This window comes from Chiloscyllium plagiosum, unplaced genomic scaffold, assembly GCF_037043375.1.
Source record: "Chiloscyllium plagiosum isolate Xiang-an unplaced genomic scaffold, Cpla_swu_hap1 HiC_scaffold_10, whole genome shotgun sequence".
Taxonomy (NCBI): domain Eukaryota; kingdom Metazoa; phylum Chordata; class Chondrichthyes; order Orectolobiformes; family Hemiscylliidae; genus Chiloscyllium; species Chiloscyllium plagiosum.
Window position 1 is genome coordinate 24,832,680 of NW_028270148.1, and position 14,344 is coordinate 24,847,023.

Sequence of the window (14,344 nt, forward strand, 5' to 3'; positions counted from 1 at the left end):
GTGTACAAGTCATCATCTTCCATGGCAGGTGGCTGATGATATGCCATTTAGATATGATGTTTATATCCTTGTAGGAATTGATCATTGTTCATTACATCATCATGTGATCTCGGCTGGACACAATGCCTTAATTTATTTCCAATAACCCAAGTGCACATATGAAAATCTTGAACTCTTACAGTTTGTTCTTGGTTCAGCCTGGGATGACCCAATTACCAAGGTGATGTGCCATTTTCTCCCTTCTTGCCAACAATGCATCATGCATATGTGGTTGAGAGTGTGAGAGAGAAATTTCCCAAAATGTAAGCTGTCAGTGAGGCTAAACCATTGTTTTGAGGAGGAGACATAGATTTAACATAGCTATCTGAAAGTCTTAGCAAGAAACCTTACATTAAATGATCATAGATTTAATAGTACGAACAGTGCATTCTATTACACCATTTGACTGAGGGTAGTTGGGAAAAGGAAGCAAAATATTGAACGGCCCATTACCTGCACATGTGTTGGAAAAAAGCATTAATGTACTGTGAGCTGTTGCCAGACACAAATGAGATATACCAATCATACTGAATATGGCAGTCAATTATCAAAAGCTGTTGCACTATTGGTACCTTTAATCTGTAATATGAAAAGTAATTTGCTGAAATTGTCAGTCACCAGAATGTAATCACGTCCTTAGACATGGAAAATATCAGTCGCAATCTTATTCTGTAGCTCTGAAAGAAACCTGTGTACACCCATGTGACCTACATATATGCCCTATATATGGCCTACCATGTCTTGACATAGAGCTTGCAGAATCATAACTTACTTAGCTTTGAAGATTTCATTCTTGGAGTGTCATTGTTTGTCATTGAATGACCATAAAGAACACTAGCTCAAGTACTTGTTGGATGTAGTCAGGCCACTATGCTGTATGACTCTGTGACCTGTTGATGATAATATTTTTGAGCTATTGCAGGTGGTAAACATCTGATCTATCTTGCTGAATCTACACTGCTTGACTGTGACCAAAATGAATGAAATCATGTTGTAGTCTGCAGTCCTTGGAGTTGAAACAGACTCATCTCACTTAACTCCTCTCACTTTCTTCAGGCCAAAGCTGTGGCTGCCTCTTTGTGGAGTACGTGGAACATTCCTTGTTCCAGGCCTACTCAGGGTCCCACCCACAACTCCTTCTCTGATACATTGATGACATCATATTTGCTGCTTCTGTCTCTCACCCAGAATCGTAAATGTTTATCAATTTTGTTTCCAATTTCCACTTTGCTCTCTCCTTCACTTGGTCCATTTCTGACTTCTCCTTTCCCTTCCTTTGAGTTTCTGTTTCCATTTCTGGGGAAACACTGGTCACCAATATCCACTACAAATCCACTAACTCCCACAGTTACCTTGACTATACATCCTCACACCCAGCCTCCTGAAAAGATTTTATTCTATTCTCCCAGTTTCTTTGTATCTATCACATCTGCTTCTACAGGGGAGCCTCTGAAATGTCCGCCTTCTTCCTCAACCAAGATTCTCCATCTCTGAGGTCAACAGAATTGTCAGCCATGTCCCACCCATCTCCCGCAGCCTTTCTCTTCCATTCCACAACAGCAATAGGGTTCTCCTGGAACTCACTTCCACCTCATCAGCATCCATATCCAAAGGATCATCAGCTGCCATTTCTGCTAGCACCAGCAGGATGCCATCACCAGTCCCTTCCCTTGTCAGCCTTCTGCAGGGGCAGTGCCGTCCAGGACACCATGGTTCACTTCTCCATTCCCAACACCTCCTCACACCTCTATGGTACCTTCCCTTACAACTGCAGAAGGTGTAACACCTGCCCTTTTTGTCCTCTCTCCTCACGATCCAATGCCAAGTGAAGCAGCAATTTACCTGCACTTCACTCAATCTGGTCGACTGTATTCATGCTCTACGTTGGGGGGACAAAACACAGATTCGGTGAACGTTTGGAATAACACTTACGTTCTTTCTGCAAAACTGACCCTGACCTGCCTGCTGCCTGCCACTCCAACATATCACCATGTTTTCTTGCCAACATTTCTGTCTCAGGCTTGCCTCAGTGCTCCAGTAAACCTCAATTCAAGCTGGAAGAACAGCATCTCATTTTTGTTTGGAGACCTGTAGCTTTTAGGACTCAATATCCAGTTTAATACTTACAGGACCTGAGCACCTACTCCTATGTCTTTACCCAAAGTCCCCACACCAGGTCTTGTCATCACATGGCTGCCACAACAAACAACCCATTGTCAGCCACAATGATCCCCATTAGCAGCTATCAATTCTCCTGGGTTGACCTTTACCCATTTCTTTGTCTGCCTAACAATTGTTCTCTCTCTATTTGGACTCTATTTTTGCCTATCATTTACTCCTCTCTCCCTCCCCACCTCATCTTCAGCATATGTACTAACCTTGTTCTAGCTACAACCAGTTCTGAAGAAGGGTCACTGGACCCGAATGTTTTAACTCTGCTTTTTCTCCACCGATGCTGCCAGACCTGCTGTGTTTTTCCATAAATTTCTGTTTGTTATTCGATAGCACTACAGGAGTTCCTCAAGCCCAACTTTCAACTGCTTAATCAGTTAGATTCGCTCCACCATCAGGTTAGAAGTGGAGATACTCACTGTTGATTGTAATGTTTAAGTTCATTTGCAACTCTCAGATAATGAAGCAATCTGTGCACTCATGTAGCAAGACATGATGATATTCAGTTTTGGACCAATACGATGACATGTAACATTTGCATCATGAATGCACGAGCCAATAATCCCACCATCAACATCCTGGGCGTTGGGGAGGGGGGGCCGCGGTGTAGGTGGTCACTATTTATCTGGAACTTGACTGGGCCAGCTACAAAAATGTTGTAAGTACAAGAGCAGTTCAGAAGCTGGGTATTCTGTGACAAGGGACTCACCAACTAAGTCTTTCCGTCAGCATGGTAAGAGTTAAGATTATGATGGAAAACTCTCCATGTGCCTGGATGAACACAGTTCCAAAAGGCAGTGCAAGAATAGAGGCAATTGAAGCTATATGTGCAGTGGTAGGTTGAGGAAATGATTACAAAGGCATTTTGGATCCCTCGCTCTACAAGTTGAGTTATGGAGTACAAAAGCAAAAGAGTTATAATGAATATTTATAAGATATTGGTCTGGTCTAAATGTGCCTGATTCTAGGATGTGAAGGATTTAGACAGTGAGAGCAGAAAGATTAACAAGGATGATCCCAGGGTTGAGGACTGAGGGACTTCACTTATGAAGACAGTGGGGAGAAGTTAGAGCTTCTCAGAGAATAGAAGGTCGAGAAGAGATTTGATAGAGGTATTCAGAAACAAGAGGAACTTCAACAAAGCAAATACCTGTACAAAGAATCTATTCCATTGGCATAAGGATCAGAGGATACTAAGTTAAGCTAATTGACAAAAAAAAATGTTTCTCTTTTACAGGAATGTATGGCCTGGGTGGTAGCGGCAGCTTGACTTGTGACTTTCAAACAGATATTGAATGAGCAGCTGAAGTTAAAATATCATTTTCAGGGTTACGGGGAAAGGGCAAAGGTTTGGGGGAGTAGCTTAATTGCTGCTGCAGAGAGTTGGATGGACCAAATGCCTTCTGTGTCGTAACTCTTCTCTAATTCCTAATACCGTAAACTCAGCATTATCCTGGATAAATCAACTGGTTTGAGTAGCATCCACCACCTTAAACATTTACTTCCTCTACCACTCTGTGGTTGCACTGTGTGCCATCTACAAAAGGCACTGTAACACCTTCTTTGACAGCATTTCCCAAGTTCATGAATTCTTCCACCTAGGACAAAACCAACAGTTGCACAGGAACACCAGTACCTCCAAGTTAACTTCCAAATGACACATCAGCTTTAATTTTGAAATGTATGACTATTTCATCTTATTGTTAGGTCAAAATCCTTATATTGCCCCATTCCTCTTAACAGCACAATGGAATACTCTCACCACAAACAGAGGAGTGATTCAGAAAGTGGTTTTCTGCCACCTTCTTTCAGGCAATTAGGGATGAGCAATAAATATTGGCTTTTCCAGTGACACCCAAATCACATGAATTAATTTCAAAAAAGATTGGACTATCCAACACATTTAAGAAAGAACATTTGCAGCTAGCTCAGAAGTCTCCTATGCCATTCTTTTATGGGCTTCACGTTCAGTTTCTGAAAATGAAAATAGAGTTTCTTATCTTATAGAACAACTCATTTCTCTTCATACCTTCAGTTATGACCCTCAAACTATTCACTGAACAAGTTCAGAATATTCAAACTGAAGAAAAGAAACTTGTGTCTATTGATAGTTATTCCACAAAGTATTTCCCAAGAAGACCCCAAGCAAAAGTGTAATGAATTTGTAAAATAAAGAGGACATTGGTTAGGTCACTTTTGGAATATTGCGTGCAATTCTGATCTCGTTCCTATCGGAAGGATGTGGTGAAACTTGAAAGGGTTCAGGAAAGATTTACAAGGATGTTGCCAGGATTAGAGGATTTGAGTTATCGGGAGAGGTCAAATAGGCTAGGGATGTTTTCGCTGGAGTATCGGAGGCTGAGGTGTGACCTTATAGAGGTTTATAAAATCATGAGGGGCATGGATAGGGTAAATAGACGAGGTCTTTTCCCTGGGGTAGTGAAGTCCAGAACTAAAGAGCATAGGTTTAGGGTGAGAGGGTAAAGATATAAAAGAGACCTAACAGGCAACTTTTTCACGCAGAGGGTGGTGAGTGTGTGGAATGGGCTGACAGAGGAAATGATGGAGGCTCGTACAATTGCAACATTTAAAAGGCATCTGGGTGGGTATATGAACATGAAGGGTTTGGAAAGATATGGGCTGGGTGCTGGCAGGTAGGACTAGATTGGGTTGGGATATCTGGTCAGCATGGATGTGTTGGATCGAAGAGTCTGTTTCCATGCTGTACATCTGTATGACTCTGTTAGAAAGGCTGGAAGTACACAACAGATGTTGTAGCAATTGTGGAGACAGTTATGATTGAGTCACATATGACTCAGAACAAAAATTTCAGACTTATTTATTTCAGATGTGCAGCACCTGCAGTATTTTCTTTTAAAATTAGGATTATTCATGATTGAAATAGTAAGGAGGAAAGGTATGACATTAAAGTAACCAACAAAATTTCACAGAGAAAGACAAAGACCATTAATTTCATATATGTATGAGAAGAAATAGATTATTGTTGATTACCTCAAACTTTGCACTTTAGTGTAGTTGAGAGAATGAGGACACCAAAAAAAACGAAGTAGATGTTTCAGGAAACTGAAGGGAAAAAAAATCACAGTAAACTATCAGTACAGAAATGCAGAAGATAATCTAGCTTTAAAGCAAGAAAAAGGGCAGAAATAAAGATGAAATCTACACAAAAGAACAAAATGCTACAGAAGATAAATTAAAAGTAGCCAAAATAAATCTGGTCTCAAAGGTATTGCATACAGCAGGATTAAGAAAAATTATTGACTAATGTTGTGCAGTGCTTTGGGCAAAGAAGTAAAATATTCAAATTAACTGTGTTAAATCAATTCTTCGCAAGATTTTGATAGAAGCTAAGTATAAGTTCCACTCAGTTCTTTTTTCAAATACATTTCTAGAGCCATTACTTATGAACAGAGAACAATTAACAGTCAAAATCTTTTTAAGTGCAAGCTCAACAGACAAATTCCTGTAACAGTGAGTGAAGTGTTTCAACAAGCTTTCCTGAGAATCAAAAACTGGATACACATGATAGGAATAACTCTTTAGCCATTTTATTTCACAGTACATTTCAGCAATTTAATGCATATATATATATAATTGTGGTTTGTAGATTGTGCAACTTCAGATTGAATTCTTGGTTGATCCAAATCCTAGCCTCAATTACTTTCAATGAGGTGATCACAGTGGCCTAGCAACATGAAGAATGACTCATTAATAAGTATTTTGTAATATTTTAAAAGATTATTTTGATCGCTTTGAATTTTCTTTTTCTGTCTCTTTCTTCCTGTAATTCTCTTTGAATCTGATTTTAACTGCCCCCCCCCCCCCCATTGGAGAGATGTTTAAAGTAAAAGGGCAACTTAATTCCACAATTCTTCTTCCTTTCTGTCAGGTACCTATATTAAACTTTTCATGTGGGCCTCGCTTGTTCTCAACTACCAATCTCCCTTAATCATAGTCCTATAGTCAAGAACCAGAACCACTACACTATTACGCACTGACTCACATCCCACCAACAACAAATGAGCAATAACCACAATTGTAAGATTGAAGTCAGTTTAATTTGATTCTTGCTCATCCAATTACTTTTATCTTTCCTGGTAGCTTTGTTTGACCCTTTAGCAAGCTTCAAATTCTACATTTGATCCAATATCAAGGTTATCTGTTATTACAACTGCCATGTTTGGCTAGAACACCTGCCAACACTGCTGAAGTCCTTGTCGATCTCATTCAAACTTAATTTCTCCGATGCCCTCCTCACTAGTTTTGCTGGCCCTTACAATTCATCCAAACATATAACCATTTGCTCATCTATTTTTTCTTTTCTTGGCAACACAATGTCCATCCTTCAATGCAGTAATTTAAAAATGCTATATTACTCTTCCAAAGGCATCCCTTCAGTCCATGTCTTTAAGGTCATCCAAAGCCACAATCTAGTTCATACACTTCACACTTTTATATCTCAGCAAATGAACATATTCCTTCTCATCTGCTCCACTGTTGGCAGCAGAGGTTTTAGCCATTAAGACTTGGCATTCTTCAACTCACTTCCTAAGCACCTTTAAGCCTACCAGTGTTCCTCATTTTCAAACCTCTTTCTTAATAGTGCCTTTTACATCTCTTTTAAATCTTCTCTCAATACCTGCTCATTGTCAGACTTTGCTACTCTCTTGTGAAGTGCAATAGGATGACTAATGTGTTACAACTGCTATTTAAATATGGCAGGCAGTTTAGGACTGTTTAGAGACAGTGTAGGTAAAACAGATTTAACACAATCATCAGTATTTTTATCATTTCATGTATTGTGCTGACAAGAAACCTAGCTCAGTACTTCTTTTTATGATGGGTGCAGCACGTTCAATATTAATAAGGGATTCCAAAACCAAAAGGTTTGGAAACCAACCGTCCTGGAGTACTTTAATCCAACCAGTCCATGCTGAGCATAATCCCAAACTAAAGCTGTCCTATCTGCCTGCTCCTGGCTGATACTCCTACAAACCTTTCCTATTCATGTACTTATGTAAGTACCTTTTAAACTATGTAACTGTGCCCGCATCCACCACTTCCTCACGAAGTTCATTCCACACGTGAACCACCCACTGTGTGTAAAGAATTTGCCCCTTATGTCTTTTTGAACTTTCTCTCCTCTCACCTTAAAAATATATGTCCTAGTCTTGAAATCCCTCACCTGAGGGGAAAAACACCTACTATTAATCCTATCTACACTCCTCATGACTTTCCAACCTCCATAAGGTCACTTCTTAACTTCCTACACTCCAGTTAAAAAAGTCTCAGCTTATCCAGCCTTTCTTTACAACTCAAACCTTCTATACCTGGCAACATCCTGGTAAATCTGAATCCCTCCCCATTCTTCCTTGGATGCTCACTTTTTGTGATTCATGGGACAAGGACTCCTAAATCTCACAGTTATGTAGTTTTCTGCAGTCTTTCTCCATGTAAATAATATTCAGCTTCTCTATTCTTCCTGTCAAAGTGCACAACTTCACATATTCCCACATTTTATTTCATTTGCCAAGTTTTTGCCCATTCGCTGAACCTGTCTATATTCCTCTATGGACTCTTTGTCATCCTCACTACTTGCCTTCCCACCTCTTTTTGCGTTATTGGCAAACCTGGGACTTTTATCCCAAATTTTTCTAAATTGAAATTTCTTTGCTCTATCTTATTAGGGAGGATATAAGGTAATAACCTGGAGTTTTGTCTTGGGTGGGGGGGGTTGTGCGATTCTGATTTTTTCCATTAGTTTTAAAGACACTAAACTGGAAGCAGGTTCAACCCACAAAACTTGCCATTCTGTTGAGATGTAATAAGTGCTATTTGGAATTTTGCCCTTTTCAAATCTTTGATGATGGTCTAAAAATTAAGATGGTTATTTTGGGTGCAAGAACACTAAAAGGAGCATTTTATAAAGTTTATGAATGTAACATACAAAGAAATAGACCACTGTACCTCAATACAATGAGGTAATAATTATGTGTATTTTCTAAAAGAGATTTCTATTAAGTTTATGTATGAGATTGTAGATTTTACAAGTTCAGGTTGGACAGCTAAGTCATAGCACTGTATTATTTGTTGGATTGCCTTGAATCCCTTGGCAAAGATTCATCACTATCCTCATGACTACTCCCACCGTTTACTTTTACCTCCGTCATTTTAAATTGACCTTCACTTTTCAGTTAGGAGAAAGTGAGGACTGCAGATGCTGGAGATCAGAGCTTAAAAATGTGTTGCTGGAAAAGCGCAGCAGGTCAGGCAGCATCAAAGGAACAGGAGAACGTTTCGGGCATAAGCCCTTCTTCAGGAAATGTAAAATTTCGGGTTTATGCCCGAAACATCGATTCTCTTGTTCCTTTGATGCTGCCTGACCTGCTGCACTTTTCCAGCAACACATTTTTAAGCTCTTCACTTTTCAGTTCCAACTTCCAAAGTTCAAAATCTCTCTTTCTCCCACCCTTCTCTCTCTTTATCCTTCTGTTTTTAATCATAACTCAAATTGTTTCATTTCTCTTTAATATTCAAACTATTTTATGCTTTTGCTTTCTCTAATTCAAGCTATTCCATTTGCAATTAAATTTTAGCCATTTCCAATTATTCCAATTGCATTTCTGGCGATTGTAGTTGCTGAGCTATTGCTGCAATTATCTGCCCTTTCTTCATAGACACAGGCAACCCCAACTTTAGCTTGTTTGCCAATTCCAAAAGCTTTTCCTTCCTCACCTTTTGTAAACCATCCCAAGTGAGTGCTTCCACACTCAGGAAACTCTTAGCCTCTTAGACCAGAGCCCCAAATTTGCTATGGACCAGACCAGATACCCTCAAAATATATCAAGGAGACAGCCTAGATCCTAACTTTTATCTTATTTAAAGGCAAGTGTAAGGTACTCTGTTCCAGGTATCATTTGACTGGTGACACTACTAGGCATCAAGCAAAACCCACTTTATTCTTATCTTACAGTTAAAGTACAAACAAAAGAAAGAAGAATTGGTATAACTTTAACTGTATTGGAAAATTTAAAAGAATAACAGATTATTTAACTACTAAATAGCAACTGTTCCAATACAGTTACATCCTATAAATACACCATTCGCAAAGTAAAATTTAGTAAAATAGATTGTCTTACATGTGTTGTTTTACAATCCAGGAAAAACAAACACCAAGGGAAAATTCTGGTAGAGAAAGAGGTATGGAGGCTTCCACAACCAACTTCAATCCTGAACAACCCTGGTTCTGTGGGAGCCTAACTCCACCCATTTATGCTGCTTCTATTGTTCCAATTTTAAAAAAAAAACCAAGGCCTCACAAGCTGTTTACTTTATTAGGTAGGAAGAGACAGCTACCTATGGCTCAAACCTCCTTTCGAAAACCAAGAACAAAATACACCTCCTAAAGCCATAGTATCATCACGTATTGTGATGGGGTCAATATGAGGTTATCCACTTTGGTAGCAAAAACAGAAATGTAGACTATTATCTGAAGGGTGAGAGATTGGGAAAGGGGGAGGTGCCAAAATCACAAGTCATTGCAAGTAAGCATATCAGTGCATCATGTAGTAAAGAAGATAAATAGCATGCTAGCCTTCACAATTCAAGAGAGGATTCAAACACAGGAGAAGGGATGCTTTGTTGCAATTGTACAGAATATTGCTGAGACCACATCTGGGGCCAGTGTGTGCTGTTTTGGTCCCCTTATCAGAGGAAGATGTTCTAGCTATGGAGGGAGTGCAACAAATGTTTTGCAGACTGATTCCTGGGATGATAGGCCTGAAGAGAGATGGAATCACTTAGGACAATCTTCACTGAAGTTTAAAACAGTGTGAAGGCATTTCATAGAAATCTATAAGATTTTAACAGGACTAGACAGGATAAATGCAACAAGGATGTTCCCAATGACCAGGGAGTGCAGAACCAGGAATCACAGTTTTCTGATATGGGGTAGGTCATTTAGGACTAAGAAGAGAAGAAATGCCTTCACTCAGAGGGTGGTGAATCTGTTTAACTCTCTGCCACAGGATTGTTTGAGGCCATAATATTGAATGTTTTCAAGAAGTAGTTATCTAAAAGTTAAAGGTAGTTAAATAGATAGTTAAATAAAAGATACTACAGATGTTGAAGATCTGAAACAAACACACAGAATTCTGAAGAAACTCAGCAGGTCTGGAAGCTTGTGAGGAGACAGAAACAGAGTTTACATTTCAATTCTGGTGTGACTTATTCAGAAGATGTTTGACCACATCATTTTTGTTAAATATAGTTCTTAGGACAATGATCATATTGAATTGTTGAACAGGCTCAAAGGGCTGAATGGCTACTCCTGCCCTTATTTTCTATGTTTCTGTGTAATTAATCGAATGAATTAATGTGATTGAATCCTTGACAGTAGCAACTATATAACAATACTGTTTAAGATTCAGAAAGAAGTGGAAAAAATGAGGAGTGCAAAAGCAAGCTCACTGAATTGAAATAGATCAGATCTCAGGGAGACAAAGGGCGAACTAGCACAAATGAGAGGGAAATGAAAATTGCATTGCTTAATTTATAGAATAAACACAAACATTTACAAAATGAAACTATTTCATATTTCAAGATAACCAAAGTGGTTAGAAACAAAAAACAATTGACACATGGATCCTATAGCTATGATTTTTAATGTTGATTTGATTTAATTCATTATTGTCACATGTAATGAGACATAGTGAAAAATATTGTTTTGCGTGCAATTCAGGCCTATCATACCTAATGTACGTACATCAGGGTAATAGAACAGAATGCAGAATATAATGTTACAGCTACAGAGAAGGTACAGAGAAAGAGTAATTCTGACATAAAACTGAGATTTAAAAGAGTGGAACGATTATAATATTTAAATTGGTGACACAAGAATGTGAGAAAAGAAGTTGACAGGGAGTAACAGGAATCTAAAAAATATACTGCAAATATATTAGTAAAAAAGATAACTAATGAATGTGAGGTGCATCTCCATCAGCAAAAGGCGACAGTGAGTTAGTTTTAAGATACACTGAAATTTATGGAAATACTTAATGAGTATTTTGCTTTAATCTTCTCGAAGAGCGAAACGAACATGGTAGAAAAATTAAAAGGACATCTGATTGCAGGGAATTGCAGGGGTACTTTCAAAGAGCCTGATGGAAATGGGGAAGTAATATCCAAGGCCAAGACATTATTTCAAGGTTTCCTCAATAGTTGATGTATACCAGAAGACAAAAGTGGCCACTGTACTACTCACATTCATAAAGGGGAACACAGCTAATGCAGGTGATTGTAGACCAGTTAGTCTAACATCTATGATATCAAATCTTTACATGAAGAAAAAATTATTAAATATCTGGATGAACAGAAAACTGACTTTAATTTCCAACAAGGTAGTCCTAATTGCTCATGTAACTTCAGCAATAAATCTATGGAAATACTGGAAAGATGTTGATTTTGATGAAGTTTCCATGAGTGTGCTGTGTAGTTTCAATGAATGATGGAGAATTCCCTTGGAAATCCAACTTTAATCCAAATAACTAAAAGCTATCAATATAACATTGAGAAAGAAATGTATTCCCGTTATTTTATAAGTATAGCAAGCTACAAGTACAAATAGATTTTACTATTACAATTTAGGTTTTTTTCTCTAAGACAACAGCACGAAGAATGGCCCTTTCCAAACTTACAAACCCACAAAATTCAAACTTGACAATAAAGGAAATTAGAACTGAACTGACTTTGTGCACCAGAGTGCAAGCATCTGCAGTGCAGGTTTGTAGGCCATAATTTGCACATCTTCTAAAATTTTAAACTAGAATTATCGTAAATACCTACAGTTTAATTTTAATAACAGAAAACAGCACTTTTTTGTAGTAACAGAAATCAGCAAAGAACAGTCAATCAGCTTCTTTCACACTACTCAAACTACAAGTTTATTTAATTTGTCTGGTAAAATGGATGGCATTCCATTAATGCACGAAGGGATCACTATATCTTTTTAACTCAGGCTTCTTTGCACAGAGTCCTTTGGCGTCCTTCGATAATCATGGAACAACCCTACCTGTACCATGATTAGCCTCTTTGCTTCCATTATATGCTGGAAGTCTGTAGAGGGCTGTTAACACCAAATTCCCACTTCTCATGTCGGACAAATAGTAAATTTGACTAAGTGTTGATCAGGAACTAATTATTAATTAGGCCCTACTGTTAATATGAACAGGGCCTTCATGAGCTAGAATTTGGCGATGCTGCTGCTTTATGGTTTGTGCAGATTGTTCCTGACCCCTTTATGAAATCAGGGAGATAGTTACTAATGAAGTAAAACATAAATACCTCCTCATATCCACTGAGTTTCCCCTTGTCTCTTTGATTTTGAGTTAACGATTCCTCCAGTTCTTCGTGACAAATTTCAAGTTGAGCCAATAAACAAATAATAGAAAAATGTGGCTGAATAAATACTATAGAAGACAGCCATAATAAAACTCATAAGCAGTAGTTGTTAATGGTAATATTAATGGTTATAACTCATGGGTGTTTAAAATCATTCAGAAAAAATGTGTAATAATTTGGTGTGTACTTCTATGCTCAGCAAACAAAATTATGTTGAGATACTCATGTATTATAGTAGATAGTGGTTTCACGGAAGATCACTCTCTTGACTGGCATAGAAGATGCCAAGGGTGTAACATGGGGAGGTCATCTACCATTGCATAATCACCTCCTTTGGAATCCAGCTTTGGTGACCTTCGCAGCTATTAGGTATGATTTGTTGAAGTGATTATCTTCCTGGATATTGTCATCGACATTGTATTATTGGTTTTCCTGGAGTGTAAAATTATGAAGAGTGCAGCATAGAAACATTGCCACAGGAGCAGGCCTTTCTGCCTCTTAAGCCAAGTAATTCAATTAGATCATGGTTAATTTGTATTTAACTACATTTCCCAGCCATGATTCCAAGAAATCATACACGCAATCAGAATCCATGCTTTGGGTTAAGTAATGAAGTACTCTGCCAGATCTACCCAGACAATGAAGTATATTCTTTGCATCTCGATGCTCCTTTTCAGGATAGGCTTTCTGACTGCTACAACCAGGATGTATCTGCCTGAGGTTTCAGTGGGATTATGAGCCAAGGTTTTGTCTCCTAGGATCCATGCTCATGGAAAAGTTGTAAAAAAATAAATTCATCATTTGTAATTCCACTGCATGCTAGATTGTAACCAGCAGGATTTTCTGGTTGGTATTACAAACAAACTGTATCTTGGGTAAATGGAATCCTTTTAATATATGGCAATGACTTCTCTGTTGGTGTCTTCAGAGTCATCCTTGAGCCAATTATGGCATTCTGCATCCAGAATTCAGATTGCTGATAGAACTCACTCACTTTCTTTAACCCTTGGACATTTTGGTGAACTTGATAACTTGTTCCTTTGAAGGGTACTGTCATTACCTTGTCACATAGCTGCTATAATTGTACTCTATCTGAAGTTACACAGATTTACACTGGCAGCTTGAAAAGAATATGAAGCCAAAAAAAACAGGGAAATAACTTCCATGCTTACAAAAACTTTAACATAGTAAAGTAACCCATGGCAATAGTTATATTCACAACCACAGATTAATTCTGATGGTTGAGTCAAGCTGATTTTAATAGTTACACAATTCCACAAAGGGAACCTTAACAGATCACACCTTTTAACACAAGTTTATCAGAGATCTTATGACACAGTACAGCCTATATTTCTGAACCAGAAACTCTAAGTTCAAGTTCCATTCCAGGAGACTGAGCCTGATTTCAATTCTGTGAAAGGGGCATGGGTTTGAAATTAGATAAAATCTTGCTCACTTTAAATGTAAGGATTAAAGTACAAAATTGTAGGTGTAAGGGAAGACTGTGTCGCTGTAGGGATCTGGGGGGAATTTATCTGAAATCTGCAAGCATAGCTTGGGGGCTCTTTAAATCTCTCAAACTTCCAACTTCAGTTGGAGTTGCGGGAAATAGGAACATATTTATATGGTGAAAGCTACTCAAAAGTGCAATTGTAGCGCATAAGCGGGAAATTCTCATTCCGACTGCCATTAGGTAAAAACAATGAATCTGGCT

General features: G+C 38.3%; 1 protein-coding gene across 4 annotated transcripts in view; it reads right to left on the minus strand.

The window, feature by feature from the left end:
• Nucleotides 1-14,344, minus strand: part of edaradd (EDAR-associated death domain) — a 75,095-nt gene that overhangs the window by 45,377 nt on the left and 15,374 nt on the right. The window lies entirely within an intron of this gene.